Here is a 23474-nt window from a genome sequence, read left to right as displayed (position 1 = left end):
TAGGGTTTACAAAATGCATTTTAAATGATCAGAATCTACTTTGAATTTATATTACACAGTTACATGCATGGTGTAAGTACCATATTTTCCCTCCCATCCCTCATGCCATTGATATCATAATTTCATTTTAACATATGCCATGCTTGAAATCTGTTGTTCTTATTTTTGCTTGAACCATTCAGTATCTCTTAGAGTAACTAAAATAAGAAAAACAATTTTTTTAACCTTCACTTATTTCTTTTCGGACACTCATCAACTGTTTTTTACTTCCACTTTTCTTTTTTTTTTCCCTTCTGCCTGAATACTTTTCTTTAACATTTCTTAAAGAGTAGGTATACTGTCAGTGAGTTTGAGAAAATTATTTTTCCTTTACCTTTGAAGGATATTTTTGCATAGTGCAAAATTCTGGGTTTACCTTTTTTTTCTTCTTTTAACACTTATTTATTTATTTTTTTCATTTATTTTTATTAATTGGAGGCTAATTACTTTACAGTATTGTAGTGGTTTTTGCCATAGATTGACATGAATCAGCCATGGATTTACATGTGTTCCCCATCCCGATCCCCCCTCCCACTTCCCTCCCCATCCCATCCCTCTGGGTCTTCCCAGTGTACCAGCCCTGAGCACTTGTCTCATACATCCAACCTGGGCTGGTGATCTGTTTCACCCTTGATAGTATACTTGTTTCAATGCTGTTCTCTCAGAACATCCCACCCTTGCCTTCTCCCACAGAGTTCAAAAGTCTGTTCTGTACATCTGTGTCTCTTTTTCTGTTTTGCATATAGGGTTTCATTACATTTTCTTCCGTGGTTTCTGTTGAGAAGTTTGCTATAATTCTTGTTCTTTCTTTTTTATTTTTGGCCATGCTGCAGGCCATGTGCAGAATCTTAGTTCCCATATCAGGAATCAAGTCATGCCCCTTGCAGCAGAAGTGAGGAGTCTTTAACCACTGTCCAGAGAAGTCCCTGTAATTCTTATTACTCCTCTGTAAGCAGTGTATCTTTTGTTTTCCCTAAGTGCTTTTTAGATTTTCTCTTTGTCTTTGGTTTTTTAGCATTTTGACCTTGGTATGCATAGGTATGTGTATGTGCATGTTTGATTATTGTTATTTACCCTGTTTTTAAATCACAAATAAGACCTTTTGTTTGTCAGTATTAAAAGTCTGCATTTTAAACAGATTCTTGAACTGCTGGCTCATATCCATCAGCTCATTCAACTTTAGCACCTGTCTCATCCCCTGTAGCTTTTCCAGAACTACTAATTTCACCATTAGCTCCATGAGTTTTCCCAATTTAAACTTGAACTTCTTTAGCATTTTTACTTGTCTAATGAAGACATCACAGAGCACATAAAGAGATTGGCAAGCCTTCAAGCCTTTTCTATGTCTTTTCCAATGGTGTCTGGAATCAGTTTATTGACCACCTTTTCCAAGTCACTTGTCTGCACCTCTTGGGTAATGATTTCCATCATCTTCTTGTGGATCTGGCGCACCTGCTGGTGCTGGGCCTAAGAAGTCTTCTGAGTCTGGTTGTTGTGATTTTCTGTGTAAAACTCACACAGAACAGATGAATCAAGTAACCATTGGTAGTCTTGACATTAATGTGAGCTTCAATCATGGTCTGCCATTTTTTAACTATAGAGCACATTATGTCACAGGTAAGATCCATGCCATGGAAATTAGTCAGGCAGTTTTTGCCCTAAACAGCCACAATAATTAACTTGAATTTTCTAAATGCAACTTCATCATTTTGCAGATCAGCAAGACTCACTTCAAAAACCCAACCCTTGAGGCCATCAGATGAGATTTTGGTGCCTTGAGTTCTCATGACCAGTGTTTTCCAATATTTCTTATGTTGAACTTAGCTGGTGCTTTCAGATCATACCAGTCTTTATTAGAAAATGGGTCAAACACTTTCTTCATGGCTGCCTTTTTGCCTCCTTTTGTAGGGCACTTATTCTTATGACCACCATGGTGCTGCTAAGAGAGCCAAAAGGGCTATTTATCATATTTAGTGCTACCTGAGTTTGTTGGATCTAGGCCTTGGTTTGTTGTTTGTTGTCTGTCACTAATTTTGGAAAATTGTCAGCCATTATTCTTCAGCCCTCTTGTTCTTTTTTTTTTTTTTTTGCCTTCTAGGATTCTAGTTTTGTGTACAATATTCCATTTCACAGTGTTCCACTGCTGTTGGCCTCTCTGTTCCTTTGTTGTTGTTGTTCTTTTTTTCCCCTTCTCTTTGCATTTCATTTTGGTAATCTGTGTTGACTTGTTTTTTGCTGGTTTGCATTGTTTTTGACAAAAAGTCTACTCTACCTTATGTGTCTTTTTGCTCTATTTTTAAGATTTTCCTTTAATCTCTGCTTTTCAGCAATTTGATTGTGATACACTTTGGTGTGTTATTCTTGTTTCTTCTTTTTAGGTTTCTATGGGTTTATAGTTTTCATTTAATTTAGAAGTTTGGACCATTATTTTTTCCTTCTCCCATCCTGTTTTGGTACCAATTACTCATATAGTAGGATGCTTAATATTGTCTGATGGCTCTGTGATGCTCCATTAAATTTTCTTGAGTCTTTTCCCTCCTTATGTATGTCATTTTATGCCATTAATTTTTTGCAGTGTCTTAAATTCAGTGTACTTTTCATTTCAGTTACTATTTTTCATTTCTAGAAATTAAGTTTGTTTCTTTTTATATTTTTTATATTTCTCATTTTCACTCCTTTGCTTTCTTTTGTATTCTTAAATATATAGACAATATTTTAAAATAATTTTTTCATTTCTTTGGCTACTACGTTAATCATCTGTGTCATTTCTGTCTGTTTTTATTTATTGATTTTTCTGCTGCTTATGGGTCATCTTTTTTTGTTTATTTGTGTGCTAGTTTTAAACTGGATATCAGACATTTTAAATTTTACATTGTTGGATGCTGGATATTTGATATTCCTTTAAATATTATTTGTCTTTTTGAGAGATGAAGTTAAGGTCCTTGGGATCAGCTTGATTTTTTTCAAGTTTTAAGTTTTGTTAGAATAGTCTATGACTAATTTGGCTTCTCTATTGTAGCAATACCTTTCTGAAGCAATACTTTTCTTATTCTGTACCCTTCTTACTCGAAACCTTGTCTGTTATGAGGTCTTTTCAGTCTGATTGCCCAGAATGTGAATTATTCCTGGTCCTGTGTGTCCTGTGCTGATTGTTTTACTTACTCCTTCCTGGTGGTTCTTTTCCTTACCTTGGTGGTTTTCTCACATATGCACGGATGTCAGAAAACTCCACTGCTGGAGCTCATGTTCTTTGTGTAACTCCCTCCTCTCCTGTATGCTGCAAATTTTAGTTGCCTTGGCCTTTCCTAGCTCTGAACTCTGTGTCAGCAACTCAGCAAGACTGCTGAGTTCTGTTTTGGTTCCCTATTTTATACTACAAGCCTGAAAGTTCTCTCCAGGTATGAGACGGCAGATGATAGGGCTCATCTTGTTTGTTTTTCCTTCTTTAGGAATCACTGTCCTGTGCTTTATGTTTTTATGTCAGAAAGCATTGTTTGGTGTACCTTGGTCCTTTTAAAAAAGTTATTCAAGGTAAGGGGGTTAATATGGTTTCTGTCATTCTAGCATAACTGAATACTGAAATTCGTGATATGATTTTGAGTTTCCCAGAATGTCTCCCTGTCCCCAAATAGACTCCTGACTGCTTTTCAGGAGGTTTATAATTCCACTGTTAAATAATCATTAGTTTGGCTCCTTTGGAATTTGAATATTCTGTTAAGATGCAAACACGCCTCATAGGAAAGGAAACATGATGTACAAGTACTTCAATGAATCAGGAGATTGACATTGACATATGTACATACTATGTGTAAAACAGACAGCTAGTGGGAAGCTGCGGTCTAGCACTGGGAGCTCAGTTCAGTGCTCTGTAATGACTGAGAGAGGTGGAATTTCGGGGGGTAGGAGGGAGGCTCAAAAGGGAGGGGAATATACATGTACATACAGCTGATTTTTTTCCTTTGTTGTGTAGCAGAAACTAATGCAACATTGTAAAGCAATTGTATTCCAATAATAAAATTAAAAAATAAATATTTATGGGGCATCTGAAAGCAGAGAGATGTTAAGGAAATAAAGCTCTGGGTACCTGGACTCACAAACTACTTGTGAACCATGCCCAGCTTATTTAGCTTGTCTGGGCCCAGTTTTATCATTTGTAAAATATAAGGGAGGTGAATTAGGGGATTAGTTGGCCTCTGGCTGAGAGCAGAAGTAGGCCAGTGCCTTACTCTTTAAGGAACTTAAATATAGTTGGAGAGACACAACTAAATTTCCTTAAAACTCTAGCAAATCATAAAGGACAATGTAGTAGAATATTATCTGTGCCAAGTGCTATGAGAGTTCAGATATGGTAACCTAAGAGAGTAATGTGTAAGGTCTGAAGGAGTAAGATAAGGCTTTGTGGCGAGGCAAAGGTGGAACTCAACTCGTTCCTTGAATGATGGATGTTTTTGGATAAAGCAAAGGGGACAAAAGTAAGGGGAATAAGATGTTCACTTTTGCTGGAAAATTTTCATTGTCTAATGAAAGTTTAAGTTTCTGAGACTGGATCAATTTCAGGATGTTATTTATGAAAATGGAAATGATTGTTCTTTTCCCTATGTCACTAAGAGAGAATAACAACTAACATTTTAATAGTGGTTATCATTGTTGATTGTTTTGAGATGGTTATAGTGTTTTTCAGAGTTAGGAGTTTTGCAGACACTTCCTAGGGTTTCTTAAACAAATCCTAAATTTTGTACCTCAAATAAAACTAGTTACTAATGTTCCTCATTATTACTCATCCCCTTGATTTCTTTTGTGTTCCCTATCTTGGTTAAAGGCATCATTTCCTACCTTATCTCTTAAGGAAAATTTTGAACTATTTTTTATTCTTTTCTGAGCCTAGTCTCTCTTATTCATTTGGCCATCAGATATCAGAAGTCTTTAACTTAGGTCTTTAACACAGGTATGCGTGCATGCATGTGTGCTAAGTCACTTCAGTTGTGGCCGACTCTTTGTGACTCTATGGACTGTAGCCCGCCAGGCTCCTCTGTCCTTGGGATTCTCCAGGCAAGAATACTGGAGTGGGTTGCCATGCCCTCCTCCAGTGGATCTTCTGGACCCAAGGATGGAACCTGGGTCTCCTGCATTGGCAGGTGGGTTCTTTTACCACTAGTGCCACCTGGGAAGCCCCTAACATAGGTGTAGTAGTCTTTAACTCTGAAATCCTCTTTCTTGCTGCTGTGCTGCCAGCCCTCACATTTCCCTTGGAGTACTGTGACATATTAATAGACTCTGCTCCCCAGCTCTCTTAATACATTTTTCATACTACTATCAGAATTACTTTTGTGAATAGTCTTCAATAGGTAAGTCACTTATCTGATTTACAGCCTCTGACATCTCTTCAGTGCTTGGAAGAAAAAACAAGAACCTTAAGGGTACTCAAGTCTTAGTATTCTCGGTATGATATATGGAAAAGGTAGAATAATCCAAAGAGGAAGGAGAATTAGCAAAGGCATGAAAATATATATGTCCTGGGATTCTTTATCAGATAGACTTCTATTTTTCCTTTAGTCAAGACTTGGCTAAGAAGTCAGCCCCCTTTATCACACACTCCTGAATTCATCCTTTTCCTTTATTTTGCAGATTATAAGTGCATATTACATTGATTCAGAGTTACTTCTGTTCTTACCTGTGTACATAGTAGTAGGCTGTGAGTTCCTTGAGGGTAGGGACAAACATTTATTCATCTTTGAATTCCTATTGTTTAATATAGTGTGTTGAGCACTATATCCAGGCCAGAATATTGGAGTGGGCAGCCGTTTTCCTTCCCCCGGGGATCTTCCCAACCAAGGGATCAAACCCAGGTCTTCTGATTTGCAGGAAGATTCTTTAACATCTGAGCCACCGGTGAAGCCCTGAGTACATTGTAGGAGCTGATGTGTTTGTGTGAATTGATCATCAGTATAGATAACAAACACTCTTGAAAGTCTGGTCCGTTCCGGGACTCCAGTTCTGTAGGTCCCCTGAGGCTGCCACTAGGAGGCTCCAAAGCCATCCACATGAGGAAATTTGGTTTGCTTCCAAGTTAGACAAGGAACTGATGATGCTTGATAAATCCTTATCAAAAGTTCAGATGTCTAAACCTTTATTTTGATTTCTTTAGAATTCTGTTTTGTTTTCTGGTTGACTTTGACATTTAGCAGCTTTGGACTACTCATTACCCTTTGGAGAACTTTAAACCTAAATGATGTAAGTCAAGGATATAAACATTCTAGTCCTAGTTAGTCTACCCATACCATGGGGGATGTCAACTTTCAAAGAAGCTAAGTTAGTTTCTACAGGCTCAAAATGAAGAAAAATGCTACTGACTCTATTCCAGTGCCTAAATATTTCTTCACTTCTTCAAAAAGTATGCATTAAGTATAATTGTTGGTACCTGTCCTTATCTATCATTTTAATAAACCAGATTCCAACAGAAATAGCCATCTAAGATTATTACTGCTCAATCAACAATTATGCCAGACTACTGGCTCTAGTTGGTGTCATTACTGCTACTTTGGTGCAGTAAATTCCAAATCATTTCTTAGCAGGTTCTCTTTAGAAACTTCTTGATATTGGGATCATCTTAGAGCTTCTGAGTGGATTTTATTGTTTGGGTATGAGGAAGAGAGGAGCTATTTGTGTAGTTATTAATAACACTGATTGCTTCATATACCTTTCCCTTCACTTTCCATATCTAACATCTGTCTTTTCTTCATGCCTGAGTTCATCTTCTATGAGAGTTTCTCCAGGATGTAGCATTCTCTTTTGTCCCCCCTGAATTTAGACTAACTAAATCTTAGAGTTGGAAGAACTTTAGTTCATGTAGTCCAGTATTCTACCCAAAGTGTAACATATCAAGTGAGGGTAAAAACAGCCTCAGATTTGTTGAGTAAATCAGCAAAGCCTTGGTTTTGGCCAAGGCTGATTATGTCGCTTTTCTTTTCCAAGCCCAGTCCTTTTCTGAGAACTATTACTTTGCTTCAAACTATGTGTATCACTGCTAATAGCTACTTATTATTACATAGTCCTTCCGTGAGGCTTAGTTGCCATGAGGCAACTTATTTAGCACTTTTGTGAGGAATCAATCAGGCCAAACAAAATAACTCTATAGATGGAATCTTAGCAATTGCAGATGAATGAAAAGTAGGTGTTCTATGTTCTTATACTTTGTATAGATTAGTATTAGATCCAGTTCTTCAGGATTCTCACTTGAAAATAGACTTCAGGTTGATTGGGTGTCAGTCCTGTTGTACAGACGAAAAATCAGGGCTGTGCTCAATTCTGTGAGGCTGTCCTTAGAAATATCTAGCAGATGAATGATTTATGCTGAGTTATTGTGGGAAGTCTCTGCTTCTGGGTTCAGCGTTCAGCCCAAATGTATTGCATGTTTTCATGAACATTCTTGGGATGAAACCATGGTGTCTTCATCTGGGAATGATGTAAAATTAGAGAAATACTGCACACCACAGAGTAGGAAGACAGCTGGAGCAGAGCCTTAAATATTCATGGACATCTGCCAAGTGTCCATATATATTTGCATACATTTAGTAGAAGTGGATAAAAATACTTGCTGAGGCAGATTCTTCCAGGGTGTCATTTATTCTGTTAGGTGTCCCAGTGGGAAGAGCACTAGCAGTTAGGAGGCCTGTGTTCTAATCATTGCTTGGTACAAACTGCTGTGCAGTCAAAACGTTGGGGAAATCACTTCATCCCTGACCCCATTCTCTTATCTGTGAAATTTGAGGGTATTCTACTCTCTACCCATCCCTCTAGAGCAGAGGTCAGCGAAGTACAGCCTACAGGCCGAATCTTACCACCACTTGTTTTTGTCAAGTTTTATTGGAGTGCAGCCGTGCTCATTTATTTATGTATTGTCTATGGCTGCTTTTGCATTACGTTAGCCAACTTGAGTAGCTGCAGCAGAGGCTTTGTGGCCCACAAAACCTAAAATATTTGCTCTCTGGCTCTTTATAGAAAAAGACTGCCAACCCCAACGCTAGAGCACATTTGAAAAAATTGGTGAGGGAAGAGGGGTGGTTCAGTCATCAAGACTAGGGATGCTATTGGTATCTAGTTGGTTGAGGCTAAGAATGTGAAATGTTCTGTGAGGCATGACATAATGAAGAACTGTCTTACATGAAATTCTAATAGTTCCTCCTAGGGATTTCTTTCCTATTTTTAATTCCAAGGAGAACCACTTTTGAAAGCTGTGTCAGCTCTTTTAGGTCACTAAGATAGCAGTTTCCCAAGTTAAATGGTAGGTTAGGAATTTTTTTTAACAACTTCTCATAACTTGAAAAACAATATCCACCAAGAATCTAAATCAATTATTATGCTTAATATTATGGTAAAATGTTAGAATCATTTTCCTTAAAATCAGGAAGAAGACAACAATGCCCATAGGTCACCACTGTACTGGAGGTTCTAGCCAGCAGAATGATGTCAAGAACTTTGAAGGATCTGAAATTTTACCCTTCTTGTAAGCTAACAAGGTAACCTGCCAGTTTCATGAATGTTGACAGAAGATATGAGACTCCTGTGTCAGACAAAAAGGAGTTTACTTTTTATAGCAATAGCAGTGGCCAGAGTATCAGCAAAGTTTTGTGTTGTTTTCTGAGTTCAAATTTCCATAGAACAACAGGAAGACTGCTAGGTGATACTTGAACATGCAGTGGGTTATATATCAAGAGGGTAACCCTAGATTAGGCTTCCCAAGTGGAGCCGTGGTAAAGAATCCAACTGCCAGTGCAAGAGATGCCAGAGATTCAGGTTTGATCCCTGGGTTGAGATCCCCTGGAGGAGGAAATGGCATCCTAATCCAGTTTTCTTGCCTGGAAAGTTCCATGGACAGAGAAGCCTGGCGGGTAACAGTCCATGGGGTCATAAAGAGTTAGACACGACTGAGCATGCACACACAACTGTGAGATTAGGGAAACTGAATCATTCATAGTGAGGAGTAAACAGTCATGTTCTTTATTCTAGAGGGGAATATTATGTTTATTGCATTGGACATTTAAGCATGCCTGCCCTTCGCTCTGAAGTGAGGCATTGTCGCTTTCTTGGAAGACTGTTAAATATACAAATACCTTTGAAAAGATAACGTAGAACAAAGGCAGCCAGCATCTCTGGTTGTAAGCTAAGCAGAAATGCAGGAGTTCTGTGTCTTTCAACAAATAGGAAAAGTAAATAAATAAAATATGCAAGAAGAAGGAATAAACAACCTTGTTTTTATTAGCATATGTGTAATTGTTTACCTAGTGATTTATAAACTTCTAGACACAAATGGCTAGAAATAATAAGAGAGTTCATTGAGATTGATGAACTCAAGCTCCAAATAGCAAAACCATGTGCATTTTTATAAACAAGGGACAAAAGTTAGAATATATTATAAAATACTATTTATAAAATAAAAAGCTATAGTATCTTTGAATATATCTAAGAAATGTTTTGCCAAATTTAAATAGAGTATATTGTAAAATTTTATTGAAAAATGAAAGAGAAGATTACATGGAGATGTAAAATGTCATGGGTAGAAAGACTGAATATCTTTGGTTTATAAATTTAATGCAATTTAAACTCCTACAAGCTTTGTGTGTGTGTGTGTATGTGTGGGTGTGTATGGTGAGTCTATAACTTACTTAACAGATTGATCATCTCAAAATATGTAGAGAAAGCATTTGATAAAATTTAACTTTCATTCATGATATAGGCTCTTAGTAAACTAGGAAGAATAAGGATCTTCTCTAACCTGATAAAAAGCATCTAAAAATGCTATGGTAATATTATTCTTAATAATGAAAGACTGAATATTATTCATCTGAGATTGAGAAGAAGGCAAGATGTTCACCACTCCTGTTCAACTTCATACTTGCACATAGTGCATTATGGCAAGACAGTGAAAAAGCATTCAATCTGGAAAGGAAGACATAAAGCTATCTCTATGTGCAGGTAACATGATGATAATTTACCTTAGGAAATCTCAAAGAATCTATTAAAAATTTCCCAGAACTAGTAATAAGTTTACCAAGGCTGCAGGAAAGGTAGACATAAAACTGTCTCTATTTGCAGATAACATGATAATGTATGTTGGAAAAAACCCAAAGAATCTATAAAAAGTTCCTAGAACTAACAATGAGTTTACTAAGGCTGTAGGATAGCATGTTAATGTACAGAAGTGGATTATGTTTCTATAAAATGAACATTAGAATCTGAGATTTCAAAAAAGGACATATATAATAGCGCCCAAAGGTATAAATCTAACAAAATGTATATTTATGCTGAAAACTATAAAACAGAGGTGGAAGAAGTCAAATATATGAAGAGAGAGAGATAATGTGTTCATGGATTAGAGGACTCAATATTTTTAAGTCATCAATTCTCTCTAATATGTAATCAATACATGTAACTTAATCCCTAACAAAATCAAATAAAGCTCTTCTATAGGTGTGTGTGATATGTGTGTGTGTGTGTGTGTGTGTATGTGTGTATGGGTGCTTAGTCACTTCAGTAGTGTCCAGCTCTTTACGACTCTATGGACTGTAGCATACCAGGCTCCTCTGTCCATGGAATTCTCCAGGCAAGAATACTGGAGTGGGTTACCATGCCCTCCTCCAGGGAATCTTCCCAACCCAGGGATCGAAACTGCCTCTCCTGAATCTCCTGCATTGCAGGCAGATTCTTTACCACTGAGCCACTGGGGAAGCTTGTATGTGTATATAAATATGCACACGCACAGTCAAAATAAAGCTTCTTAGGTCAGCTCCTTTTTTTTTCTTCCCAAGCCTTTAGTGTGGTTGTGTCATTCATTGTAATAGAGTAGGATTCATTTGTAAATCTACATTCCATATATATGTATATATGCACACACATATATATGTAATATATATTATATTATAATTTATATAAACTTTATATAAATTTATGACAAGTTTATGATACTTATTATACATGGACACACACAGGAATTAGAATAGGCAAAAAATATCTGAAAAAGAAGAAGTTCTTTGAAATTCACATTTTTCAAGACATTATAAAGCTACAGTTATCAAGGGAATATGGTATTGGTGAAAGGAAAAACACATAGATCAGTGGAACAGAATAGATAGCTTAAAAGTAAATGCACACAAGTGTTGTGAACTTATTTTTGACAAGTGTGTAAAGGCAGTTGTTCCAGTGCCATTTGTTTTGGAAGGAACAATTGGAAGGAAGTTCTGTGAAAAGATGAACCTTAGTACATACCTCATACTTTATATAAAAATTAACTCAAAATTGATCATATACTTAAATATAAAACACAAAACCTACACAACTTCTAGAAGAAAAAGTAGGAGAAATGTGTGTGGCTTTGGAGTTAGTGAAAACTTTAAAAATAACTATCAAAAGTATGATACATAAAATAAAAAGTTGATAAATTAGACTATAAAAATTAAAAACTTTCTCTGTGAAATACCCTGTAAAAAGAAGTGAAGCCACAGACTGGAAGCAAATATTTTTAAAAATCACAAATTTGGTAAGAGATTTATATCCAGAACTCACAAAAAACTTTTAAAATTAAAGAAGGTTAGAAGCTGAATTAAAAAATGGACAAAAGATATGAGCAGATACTTCACCAGAGAAAATATTTAGATGGAAAATAAGTATATAAAATATGTTCAACATCATTATCATTAGGGAGTGGAAATTAAAACCACAATGAGATCCTGCTATAAACCTATTAGAATGTCTTATCAAACAGAACTGGCAATGCCACGTGTAGTAGTTGAGGATGTGGAACAGTAAGAACTCTCCTACATTATTCGTGAGGATGCAAATTATACACCCACTCTGGAACAAAATTTGGTAGTTTCCTATAAAGCTAAACATCCATTTATCATATGACAGTCTAGCCTTGCTCTTAAAATTTGACCCAAGTCAGTTGAAAACCTCTATCTATAGAAAAAGCTGTATTGTAGATGAATGGGTCAATAAACAGTGGTACATCCATTCAGTGGAATACTGTTCAGCAATATAGAATAATGAACTATTGATTCACAGCAACATGGATGAATCCTAAATGCATTTAGCTAAGTGAATGAAGACATATTCCAAAGACTAAATATTGTATGACTCCATTAATAGACATTCTGGAAAAAAAATAAACTGTAGGGCCAAAAACCCCAAATCAAAAAACAACAAATCAGTTTGCTAAGGGGTGAAAATGGAGAAAGGGATTGATAATGAAGGAGTGGCATGAGGGAGCTTCTTAGGTAATCAGACTGGTTTATGTGGCAGTGTGCTAGTGGATACTTGATTATATGTGCAACTGTCAAAACTCATAGAAATGTTACAACACAAAGAGTGAATTTTACTGTCCTCAAATTTTAAAAAATCAACCAGGATAATGGGAAACTAAAAATGGAATTCACAAATGAATCTTACCTCTATTACAATGAATGACACAGCTACACAAAATGCTTGAAGAAGATAGGATTATTAATAAGAAACTTTATTTTGACTGAATTCTTCAAGGCTAATAATAAAAAGTACTGAACAAAACCACCGAACTGTAGCTGATAAATTTGTTTCTCGAAGTAATGTACGTGTGCTAAATGTTCAGCTCCTTGTGATCCTATGGACTGTAGCCTGCCAGGCTCCTCTGTCCATGGGACTCTCCAGGCAAGAATAATGGAGTGAGTTGCAGTGCCCATCTTCGTGGGATCGAACTCTTGTCTCTTGCATTGGTAGGCAGGTTCTTTACCATTAGCGTCACTTGGGAAGCCCTCTCATACGATTGTGGAATAGCAATTCTGAAGCTGTTTTTAATTGCTGTTGAACAAATAAGCAAATATAGTAGATGACAAGGAGGTTTCTCACTATTAGAGAAAGAAATGACAAACAAATGGGAATTCTAGAATGAATCCTTTGGCATCAGATTGGATTTGGAGGCATCTGTGTGAACTAATGTATTCTATTCCCCCCTCTCCTGGCTTTTAATGTTTATATAGGTAGGTAGATACAGAAAGAAACATGGACATGTGGGCGTATATCAGTTGTATATACATATGAATTTCCTATCTCCTTCTACTGAGAAGGGCCTAGAAGTAGTGATGTCCTAATAGTAGTGAGCACATGTTGTGCCCAGATGTTGATTTTTAAGTTGTTGTTCAGTAGCTCAGTCGTGTCCGAATGAGTCAGCTCTTCGCATCAAGTGGCCAAAGCTTCAGCTTCAGCATCAGTCCTTCCAATGAATTTTCAGGATTGATTTCCTATAGGCTTGACTGGTTTGATCTCCTTGTTGTCCAAGGGACTTTCAAGAGTCTTCACAGGGCTTTTGGAGAAGAATATGATTCCAGAACTGGGGCAGGGAAAATACAAGGTTACCCTGGAACATTTGCAGTGTTAAAAAGTAAGGAAGTGCTTTAAGAAACTGATAGGAGTATGTCAGAAAGACACAGAAGTTAACCTGAAAGAGCTCCAAATAGCCAAAGCTGGAACAACTTGTGTAGCAAAATAGGTAAATATGATGATATGAAGAATAAAACACCTATGAATTCATGATGATATAAACAGTAGTTGCATAAATTAGGAGAAGGGACAGCTCTTCTCTTACAGAAGAATTCCAGTTAATAAATGTAGATGGAATGAGAAAAATGAGAAGTCACAATTAGAATACCAGAGGAATGATTGTTGTAGCAAGATTCACTGATGAATGCTAAAATTATTGAGTAGAAGGTTATAGAAAAACATAGCATTGCATAGCCTCAAATAGTTTCTCCTATAAAATTTTTATTTAGTTGTCTAGGTATGAGATACATGGTATTAACTGAATTGAAAAGAAGAGGACAACTTTAAGACATTTTGAAGCCAAAGTGGATAAACTCAGGGACCTGAAGGGAAAGGGAGAGAGAGGAATTCCAAGATGAGTGGGGATCAGAGACTAGAATATTAGGAAAGTGTGTGGTTGACTAGGTCAGGAAAATTAAAGGAAAAGCCAGTGGTGGGGGCGGTGAGGGAGGTAATGAATATTTTGGCTTGGGACTCCAGTCTCTTAGCACAGAGGCTCTTCTAGCATCTGTGAATCTTCTCCAAGGGAATAGATAGAATCTTTCTTTTCCTGCTGCTGTTTGTAGAGGCTGGTTTGAAGCCAGGAGGGGAGGAAGTATCTCTAGTCTGTCTCATCCTTGGTGAGTTTGTGTAAGAATAAGCCCTACTTTTTGTTTTTTGGTATTGTTTTCTATAAACCTCAAGCTCATGTTCTTTTGCCTTTTTCTTCTTCTTCCAAACTAAGTCCCCTATCTTGAGCATTCTGTTTGTGGTCTTCTATTGCCTATGTCCTAGACTGGATATGTTTGAGGGACTGAATTGTGACAAAGGTAGGCTGATGCTCTTCAGGCCTGCTCCTTATTCTTCTGGATCTGGCACTGCTAATAGCAGCATACAAGATTCTATCAAAGTTGTGATATCTAAACTCATACAATCTGCAGAGAAAACTGAACATGGGCTATAGAACAATAGCATTGCAGTCTCAAGGTTTTAAGGCGACTTAAGTTTTGTTTTAATTTAAAAAAACCCTACATTTCTATATTTTTATTACTTAAAAATTTATAATTGTGATAAAATACACATTAAAAAATTTGCCAAAGTATTGGAGTGAGTGGCAAAATTTGCCACCTTAATCATGTTTAACTGTTCTATTAAATAGTCTTAAGTACATTCACATTGTTGTGCAACAATCACCACCATTCATCTTCAGAACTCTTTAAAAATCTTGTAAAACTGAAACTCTATAGCCATTGAAAAATAACTTCCCATTTTCCCCTCCTCCCAGTTCTCTGGCAACCACCCTATGTACCTCATACAAATAGAATCAGAGTATTTGTCTTTTTATAGCTGGATTATTTTATTTAGTATAATGTATTCAAGATTCATCCATGTTGTAGCATGTGTTAGAATTTCCTTCTTTTTAAGACTGAATTTCTTTGTATATCTACCACATTTTGTTTACTTATCTGTCAATGGACACTTGAGCTACTTTTACCTTTTGGCTATTGTGAATAATGCTGCTATGAACATGCTAGGGGTGGTTTTGTTGAGTTGTACAGTAGGTTTAGGGCTTCCCTGTTGGCTCAGTGGTATGGAATCTGCCTGCAGTGCAGAAGTCACAGGAGATGCAGGTTCAATCCCTGGGTTGGGAAGATCCCCTGGAAGAGGGCATGGCAACTCACTCTAGTATTCTTGCCTGGAAAATCCCATGGACACAGGGGTCTGGTGGGCTACAGTCCATAGAGTCACAAAGAGTTGGACATGACTGAAGCAGCTTAGCATGCACATTAGGTTTAAGTTTGGCATTTTAAGAAATTGCTAAAGTGTTTTCTGAAGTAGCTGTACCATTTTACATTCCCACCAGCAATGTATGAAGGCTCGTGTTTTTCTACATCCTTGTTAACACTTGGTATTGTCAGTCTTTTGTATCACGGGGTAGTACCTTATTGTGATTTTAGTTTACATTTTCCTAATGGCTACTGATGTACAACTTTTCATGTACTTACTAAAAATTTGTATATCTTCTTTGATGAAATGTCTCTGCAGATGTTTTAACCATTTAAAATTGGATTATTAGTTTTTTATTAAGTAGTATTAATATATTTTATCATATATATGATTTTAAAATATTTTCTTTCAGCTGTCTTTTCATAGTCTTAATTTTTAAAAAAATTGCAGTATAGTTGATTTATAGTATTATATTAATCTTAAGTCTGCAAATGGTGATTCAATTTTTTTTAATAGATTATACTTAATTCAAAGTTATTGTAAAATATTGGCTATATTCTCTGTTCTGTACAGTGTATACTTGTAGCTTATTTATTATATACTTATTTTGCCTCTCCCTCTTTCCCTCTAGCCACTGGTAACTACTAGTTTGTTCTCTGTATCTGCCTTTTTCTGTTTTGTTATGTTTATTCTTTTGTTTCATTTTTTAGATTATTCCATATATTTATATGTTTGTCTTTTCCTGACTTATTTCACCAAGAATGAAACCCTCCAGATCCATCCATGTGATTGCAGTATTAATTATTCAGTTGTATAAGCTATTTATGTATTTTAGATATTCACCCCTTATTGGTCACATCATTTACAAATATATTTTCCGTTCAGTAGGCTGTGTTTTCATTTTAGCAGTGGTTTTATTTGCTGTGCAAAAGCTTTTAAGTTTAGTTAGGTCCAATTTCTTTTTGTCTTTTCATTTTCTTAACCAACCAAGTTCAAGAAACCCAGAGAGTCCCAAACAGGATAAACCCAAGGCGAAACACCCCAAGACACATATTAATCAAATTAACAAAGATCAAACACAAAGAACAAATATTAAAAGCAGCAAGGGAGAAACAACAAATAACACACAAAGGGATTCCCATAAGGATAACAACTGATCTATCAATAGAAACCCTTCAGGCCAGAAGGGAATGGCAGGACATACTTAAAGTAATGAAAGAGAATAACCTACAACCTAGATTACTCTACCCAGCAAGGATCTCATTCAGATATGAAGGAGAACTCAAAAGCTTTACAGACAAGCAAAAGCTGAGAGAATTCACCACCACCAAACCAGCTCTTCAACAAATACTAAAGGATCTTCTCTAGACAGGAAACACAGAAAGGTGGTATAAAAGTGAACCCCAAACAACAAAATAAATGGCAACGGGACCATACCTATCAATAATTACCTTAAATGTAAATGGGTTGAATGCCCCAACCAAAAGACAAAGGCTGGCTGAATGGATACAAAAGCAAGACCCCTATATATGCTGTCTACAAGAGACCCACCTCAAAGCAAGGGACACATACAGACTAAAAGTGAAGGGCTGGAAAAAAATATTCCACGCAAACGGAGACCAAAAGAAAGCAGGAGTCGCAATACTCATATCAGATAAAATAGACTTTCAAATTAAGTCTGTGAAAAGAGACAAAGATGGACACTACATAATGATCAAAGGATCAATCCAAGAAGAAGATATAACAATTATAAATATATATGCACCCAACATAGGAGCACCGCAATATGTAAGGCAAACGCTAACGAGTATGAAAGAGGAAATTAATAGTAACACAATAATAGTAGGAGACTTTAATACCCCACTCACAACTATGGATAGATCAACTAAACAGAAAATGAACAAGGAAACACAAACTTTAACGGACACAATGGACCAGCTAGACCTAATTGACATCTATAGGACGTTTCACCCCAAAACAATCAACTTCACCTTTTTCTCAAGTGCACACGGAACCTTCTCCAGAATAGATCACATCCTGGGCCATAAATCTAGTCTTGGTAAATTCAAAAAGATTGAAATCATTCCAGTCATCTTTTCTGACCACAGTGCAGTAAGATTAGATCTCAATTACAGGAAAAAAAATTATTAAAAATTCAAACATATGGAGGCTAAACAACACGCTTCTGAATAACCAACAAATCATAGAAGAAATCAAAAAAGAAATCAAAATATGCATAGAAATGAATGAAAATGATAACACAACAACCCAAAACCTATGGGACACTGTAAAAGCAGTGCTAAGGGGAAGATTCATAGCATTACAGGCCTACCTCAAGAAACAAGAAAAAAGTCAAATAAATAACCTAACTCTACACCTAAAGCAACTAGAGGAAGAAGAAATGAAGAACCCCAGGGTTAGTAGAAGGAAAGAAATCTTAAAAATTAGGGCAGAAATAAATGCAAAAGAAACTAAAGAGACCATAGCAAAAATTAACAAAGTTAAAGATTAAAATCTTTTACTTTTTGGTGAAGTTCAGTTCATTGTTTTTTTCCCCATTCTGTATTGTACATTTGGTATTATAACTAAGAAATTCTTTACCTAACCTAAGGAAACAGACTTTTTCCTACATTTTCTAGAAAATTAATAACTTTAATTCTTATATTTAGACATATTCATTTTGAATTAACTTTTTTTTGTTTGTGGTATGAAGTTAAAAACTTCATACCTTCATATAAGTAGGGCATACAACCCACTCCAGTATTCTTACCTGGAGAATACCATGGACAGAAGAGCCTGGTGAGCTACAGTTAATACTGTTGCAAAGAGTTGGAAATGGCTGAAGTGATGTAGCATGCACATGAAGTTAAAAAAGTCTTAAGTTTTGTTTAAACTATTTTGAAATAGTTGTAGACTCATAAAAATTCATAGTAAAGTTAACTACAGACTTTATTTATATTTCACCAGGTTTTACATGTATTTATTTTGTGTGTGTATTTAATTTTAATGAAATTTTATTACATACATGAATTTCTGTAAAAAATATAGCAATCAGAATACAGAACTATTGCATCACACAAGAGCAACAACCTCATGCTACTTATTTATAATCTATTCTTTATTACTATAATTTTATCATTTTGAAAACATTATATGAATGGAGTCATATAATATATAACCTTTCAAAATTGCTTTTTCTCTCTTGGTTTTGATAGTTTGTATCTTCTTACTTTGTCAGTCTAGCTCAAGGTTTTCCAATTTTGTTTATCTTTTTGGAGAAGCAGTATTTTGTTTAATTGATTTTCTCTGTTGTTTCTCGGTTTTCTGTTTCATAAATTTCTATCAGAATAGAAATCAATAGAAATGTTTATTATCTTCTTTCTTTGTGTTTAATTTTTAATTCTTCTAGCTTGTAAGTAGGAATTTATTGATTTGAGATTTTTCTTCCTATCTAATAATATAGGTGTGTACAGCTGTAGTTTTCTCTTTAATCATTTAGGCTCTGTTCCGTAAGTTTTGATATGTTCTGCTTCCATTTTCATTCAGTTCAAAATATTTTCTAATTTCCCTTGTAAGTTTTTGACTATACCTTGATTAGAAGTTGTTTATTTGGACTTACTTTGTGGCCTGGCATAAGAATATCCTAATTGTTTCATATATGCTTAGAAAGTGTGTGTACTCAGCTTTTGCTTGATATATTCTATAAATGTCAGTAGGTTAAATTGATAGATAATATTTTTCATACATTTGATACCCTTACTGTTTCTCTGTGTAGTTCTGTCAAATACTGAGTGAAGTACTGAATCTCCAACTATAATTGTTGAATTCCTTTTTTAATTTAGCCAGATTTTGCTTCATGTATTTTTTTGCTTCATTGCACTTGTTGTGTGTATATACATTTATGGTTGTTATATCTTCCTGATGTATTGACTCTTTTATCATTATGATCTGTCCCTGTTTGTCTCCAGTAGTATTTCTTGTCTTAAAAATAATTTTGTGTTGCACAGAAAAAGAAAGCATCAACAAAATGAAAAGTCAACTTACTAATAAATGGGACAAAATGTTTGAAAATATATTTCATAAGGGGTCAATATCCCAAATATATAGAGAACCCTTACAATTCTAGAACAACAGAAAACCCCCAAAATTCTCATTAAAAATGGGCAGAAGATTTGAGGAGACATTTTTCCAAGGAGGGCCTACAGGTGGCCATCAGGTACATTAAAAAATGCTCAACATCACTGCTGCTGCTGCTAAGTCACTTCAGTCGTGTTTGACTCTGTGCGACCCCATAGACGGCAGCCCACCAGGCTCCGCTGTCCCTGGGATTCTCCAGGCAAGAACACTGGAGTGGGTTGCCATTTCCTTCTCCAGCTCAATGTCACTAGGGAAATGCAAATTGAAACCACAATGAAAGGTCATCTCATATCTGTTCGAATGGTTATAATAAAAAAAGAATAACACTGTTGATGAGGGTGTGAAGAAAAGGGAACCTCTGCACTTCAGTGGGAATGTAAATTGGTGCAGCCACTATGAAAAACAGTATGAAGTTTCCTCAGAAAATGAAAACTAGAACTCTCATATGATCCAGCAATTGCACTTCTGGTTAGTTTTCCAAACAAAATGAAAATCCTAACTTGAAAGATATATGCATCCCCATGTTATTGCAACAGTATTTACAATAGTCAAGAGAGAGAACAACTTAAGTGTCCATCAGTGGATGAATGGATAAAGAAATTGTGGTGTACATATACAATAGAATATTACTCAGCAATAAAAAGGAATGAAATCTTGCCATTTGTGACAACATGGATTGACCTTGAGGACATTAGGTTAAGTGAACTAAGTCAGATAAAGACAAATACTGTATGATCTTACTTATATATGGAATCTAAATTTTCAAAAAACAACCATACTTTTAAATGCAGAGAACAGATTGGTGGTTGCCAAAGCAGGAGGTGGGCAAAATGAGTGAAGGAGGCACAAATTTCTAGTTATAAAATAAATAAGCCACAAGGATGTAATGTACAGCCTGGTTATTATGATTGATAATACTATATTGCATATTGGAAAGTTGCTCAGAGACCGAATCTTAAAAATTCTCATCATAGGAAAAATTTGTAACTATGTATGGTGACAGATGTTACCCAGACTTACTGTGGTGATCATTTTACTATATGTACAAATTTATAATATCAGTTATATCTCAATAAAAAATTCTGATTACCCAAAGCTTAAGAAAAATAAAACTTAAATAAGTTGACATTCTCATTCCACCCTTAGAGAATTGGCTAGAAAGACTTACCCATGTATCAGGTAGTGTGAAAGAAGGGGAAAAACACACTAGGGCAACCCAAAGTAAAAATCAATGACCTTTGTTAACTAGAGCTGTGGATTCTTTGACTAAAAGGAGTGATGGAGGAACAAAGTTTAACAAGGAATTAGAAGATTTAAAGAATGAACAGAGGTGAACAATATAGTAACTGAAATGAAAAAATATACTAGAAGGAGTCAATAGCAGAATAACTGACGCAGAAGAATGAATAAGTGAACTAGAAGACAGAGTGGTGGAAATCACTGTCACAGAACAGAGTAAAGAATGAAAAGAATCGAAGACAATCTCAGAGACCTCTGTGACAGTATTGAATGGACCAGCATTTATAGGGGTTCCAGAAGGAGACCTGCTGGGTATTATAGGGCTTCTGGGTACTACAGGGCTTCCCTGATAGCTCAGTTGGTAAAGAATCCGCCTGCAATGTGGGAGACCTGGGTTCAATCCCTGGGTTGGGAAGATTCCCCTGGCGAAGGGAAACACTCCAGTATTCTGGCCTGGAGAATTCCATGGAATGTATAGTCCATGGGGTCGCAAAGAGTTGGACATGACTGAGCGACTTTCACTTTCATTTTCAGAAGTAGAAAAGAGAGAGACAGGGCTGAGAAGATATTTGAAGATATTATAGCTGAAAACATCCCTAACATGATAAAGGAAACACTCAAGTCTAGGAAGCACAGAGAGTCCCATATAGGATGAACCCGAGGAGGAACATGCTGAGACACATATTAATCAAACTGACAAAAATGAAAGACAAAGAAAAATACTAAAAGCAACAAATAACACACAAAAGAATTTCTATAAGGTTATCAGCTGATTTTTCAGCAGAAATTCTGCAAGCCGGAAGAGAGTGGCATGATATATTTCAAGTGATGAAAGGGAAAACCTGCAATTAAGAATACTCTACCCAGCAAAAATCTCATTCAGTTTCCATGGAGAAATCGAAAGCTGTGGACAAGCAAAGTTAAGAGAATTCAGCACCACCAAACCAGCTTTATAACATATTTTAATGGGACTTCTCCAGAAAAGAAAGAGACCAGCAACTTAAAACAACCTTGTATGTATATAGACTGCTATATCAAAACCTCCTAGGAATAGCAAACCCCAAAACTACAATAGATGCACTAACTAAAAAGAAAAAACATCCCCAATACAGCACTAAAGATGGTCATCAAACCACAAGAGAATGAAAGAGGAAGGGAAGAAAAAAGACATACAAAAACAAACCCAAGACAGTTAAGAAAATGGCCAATAGGAATATGCTGTTGTTGAGTCACTGAGTCTGCCTCTTTGCGGCCCCATAGACTGTAGCATGCCAGGTTCCTCTGTCCATGGAATTTTCCAGGCAAGAATACTGGAACGAGTTGGCGTTTCCTATACCAGGGAATCTTTTTGATTCAGGGATTGAACTCGCATCTCTTGTGCCTCCTGCATTGGCAGGCAGATTCTTTACTACTAAACACCACCTGAGAAGCCCTATGTAAACCATAGGTAATCAATTAAAATACAATTCATTGAGTGAGAAAAGTGATAATATTAGAAAATGCAGTCTTTTTTTTTTTTTGTTATTGAGGAATTAAAAACTCAGTTACTTTATTCCATAAGCTTGAGTCTTGCTGCAGATTTTGTAGATCATCTCTCATTTTTTTAAAAAACAAAATGCACAATATTAAAAACTGAACAAAATGAAGGTTTGGGGGGCTTTTGTATCTTAATGTGTATGCAATACCTACTTGAGTTTGGTTATGTTGGTATCTTGATTTTTGAGACCTGACTTAGAATCTGAAGCTGCTAAATTCAAATGTTAAAAAAAGTATAAAAACCAAGCAAGGATCTGTTCTCTTAAGCAGTGACTTTGTTCATCTTATGTTGCCGTATTAAGATACATATATTGTCTCTGCATAAGTGGGAAGGAGAAACAGAGATAGCAGTTTTCCTTGGAGTGTTTAGTATCTTCCCCCCTCAAAAAAACTTGTAAAAATTTAAAAGGAGAATAGGAATTCCCTGGTAGTCCAGCGGTTGAAAGTGAAAGGTGAAAGTTAGTCACACAGTCACGTCTGACTCTTTGTGATCCCATGGACTGTAGCCTGCCAGGCTCCTCTGTTCATGGAATTCTCCAGGCAAGAGTTCTGGAGTGGGTTGCCATTTCCTTCTCCGGGGGATCTTCTCAACCCAGAGATCAAACCCAGGTCTCCTGCACTACAGGCAGATTCTTTACCAGCTGAGCAACTACAGTGGTTAGGACTCAGTGTTTTCACTTCATAGGCCCAGGTTTCATCTCTGGTTGGGGAACCAAGACCCTGCAAGCTTTGTGGCCAAAATAAGTAAACAGATAAATAAAAAGAAAAGAATAGCGTAAACTAAATATTCCTTGAACACATTCATTTATTTGCATTATAAACATTGTTTCAGTAAACTAGATCTGATTGGCTGGAGAAAATGTAAAGTATCCTTATCATTGTTGTATTAAAGGGTATTTTCCTCACTGCAAAGCACAAATGAGAGTTTTTATACAGTAATCTTAACAAATTTCATGAATATCATTCCGAAGTCCATCATCCAATAAGAGAAAAGAATTTTCTTTCTCAATGTAGTGCACATTTCACTCTGGGAGGAGTCAGCAATTTCTGGCTCCAAATACTAAGGCACATTTTGGCTTGCACCCCAAAAGCCATGTCATTCTTATACAACTTAATCATCGGCTACATAGAGAAAAGCAACACTGCAATTTTTCTGATCATTTTAATGAGGACCCCTGACTCAATTATCTTTGCGCAAGTCAGTTATATTTCAATTCAGTCATTGAAATATAATTGACTAGCTCTTCTCT

At 36.1% G+C, this 23474-nt stretch overlaps 1 protein-coding gene and 1 pseudogene across 1 annotated transcript in view; one reads left to right on the top strand and one right to left on the bottom strand.

The window, feature by feature from the left end:
• The window catches only part of HPSE2 (heparanase 2 (inactive)), a 666499-nt gene that overhangs the window by 29347 nt on the left and 613678 nt on the right, over window positions 1-23474 (top strand). The window lies entirely within an intron of this gene.
• Window positions 1170-6076, bottom strand: LOC110147019 (small ribosomal subunit protein eS1 pseudogene; annotated as a pseudogene).

This window comes from Odocoileus virginianus, chromosome 7, assembly GCF_023699985.2.
Source record: "Odocoileus virginianus isolate 20LAN1187 ecotype Illinois chromosome 7, Ovbor_1.2, whole genome shotgun sequence".
Taxonomy (NCBI): domain Eukaryota; kingdom Metazoa; phylum Chordata; class Mammalia; order Artiodactyla; family Cervidae; genus Odocoileus; species Odocoileus virginianus.
The sequence above is the reverse complement of the archived record's forward strand: the minus strand, read 5'-3'. Positions and strand labels throughout refer to the sequence as shown.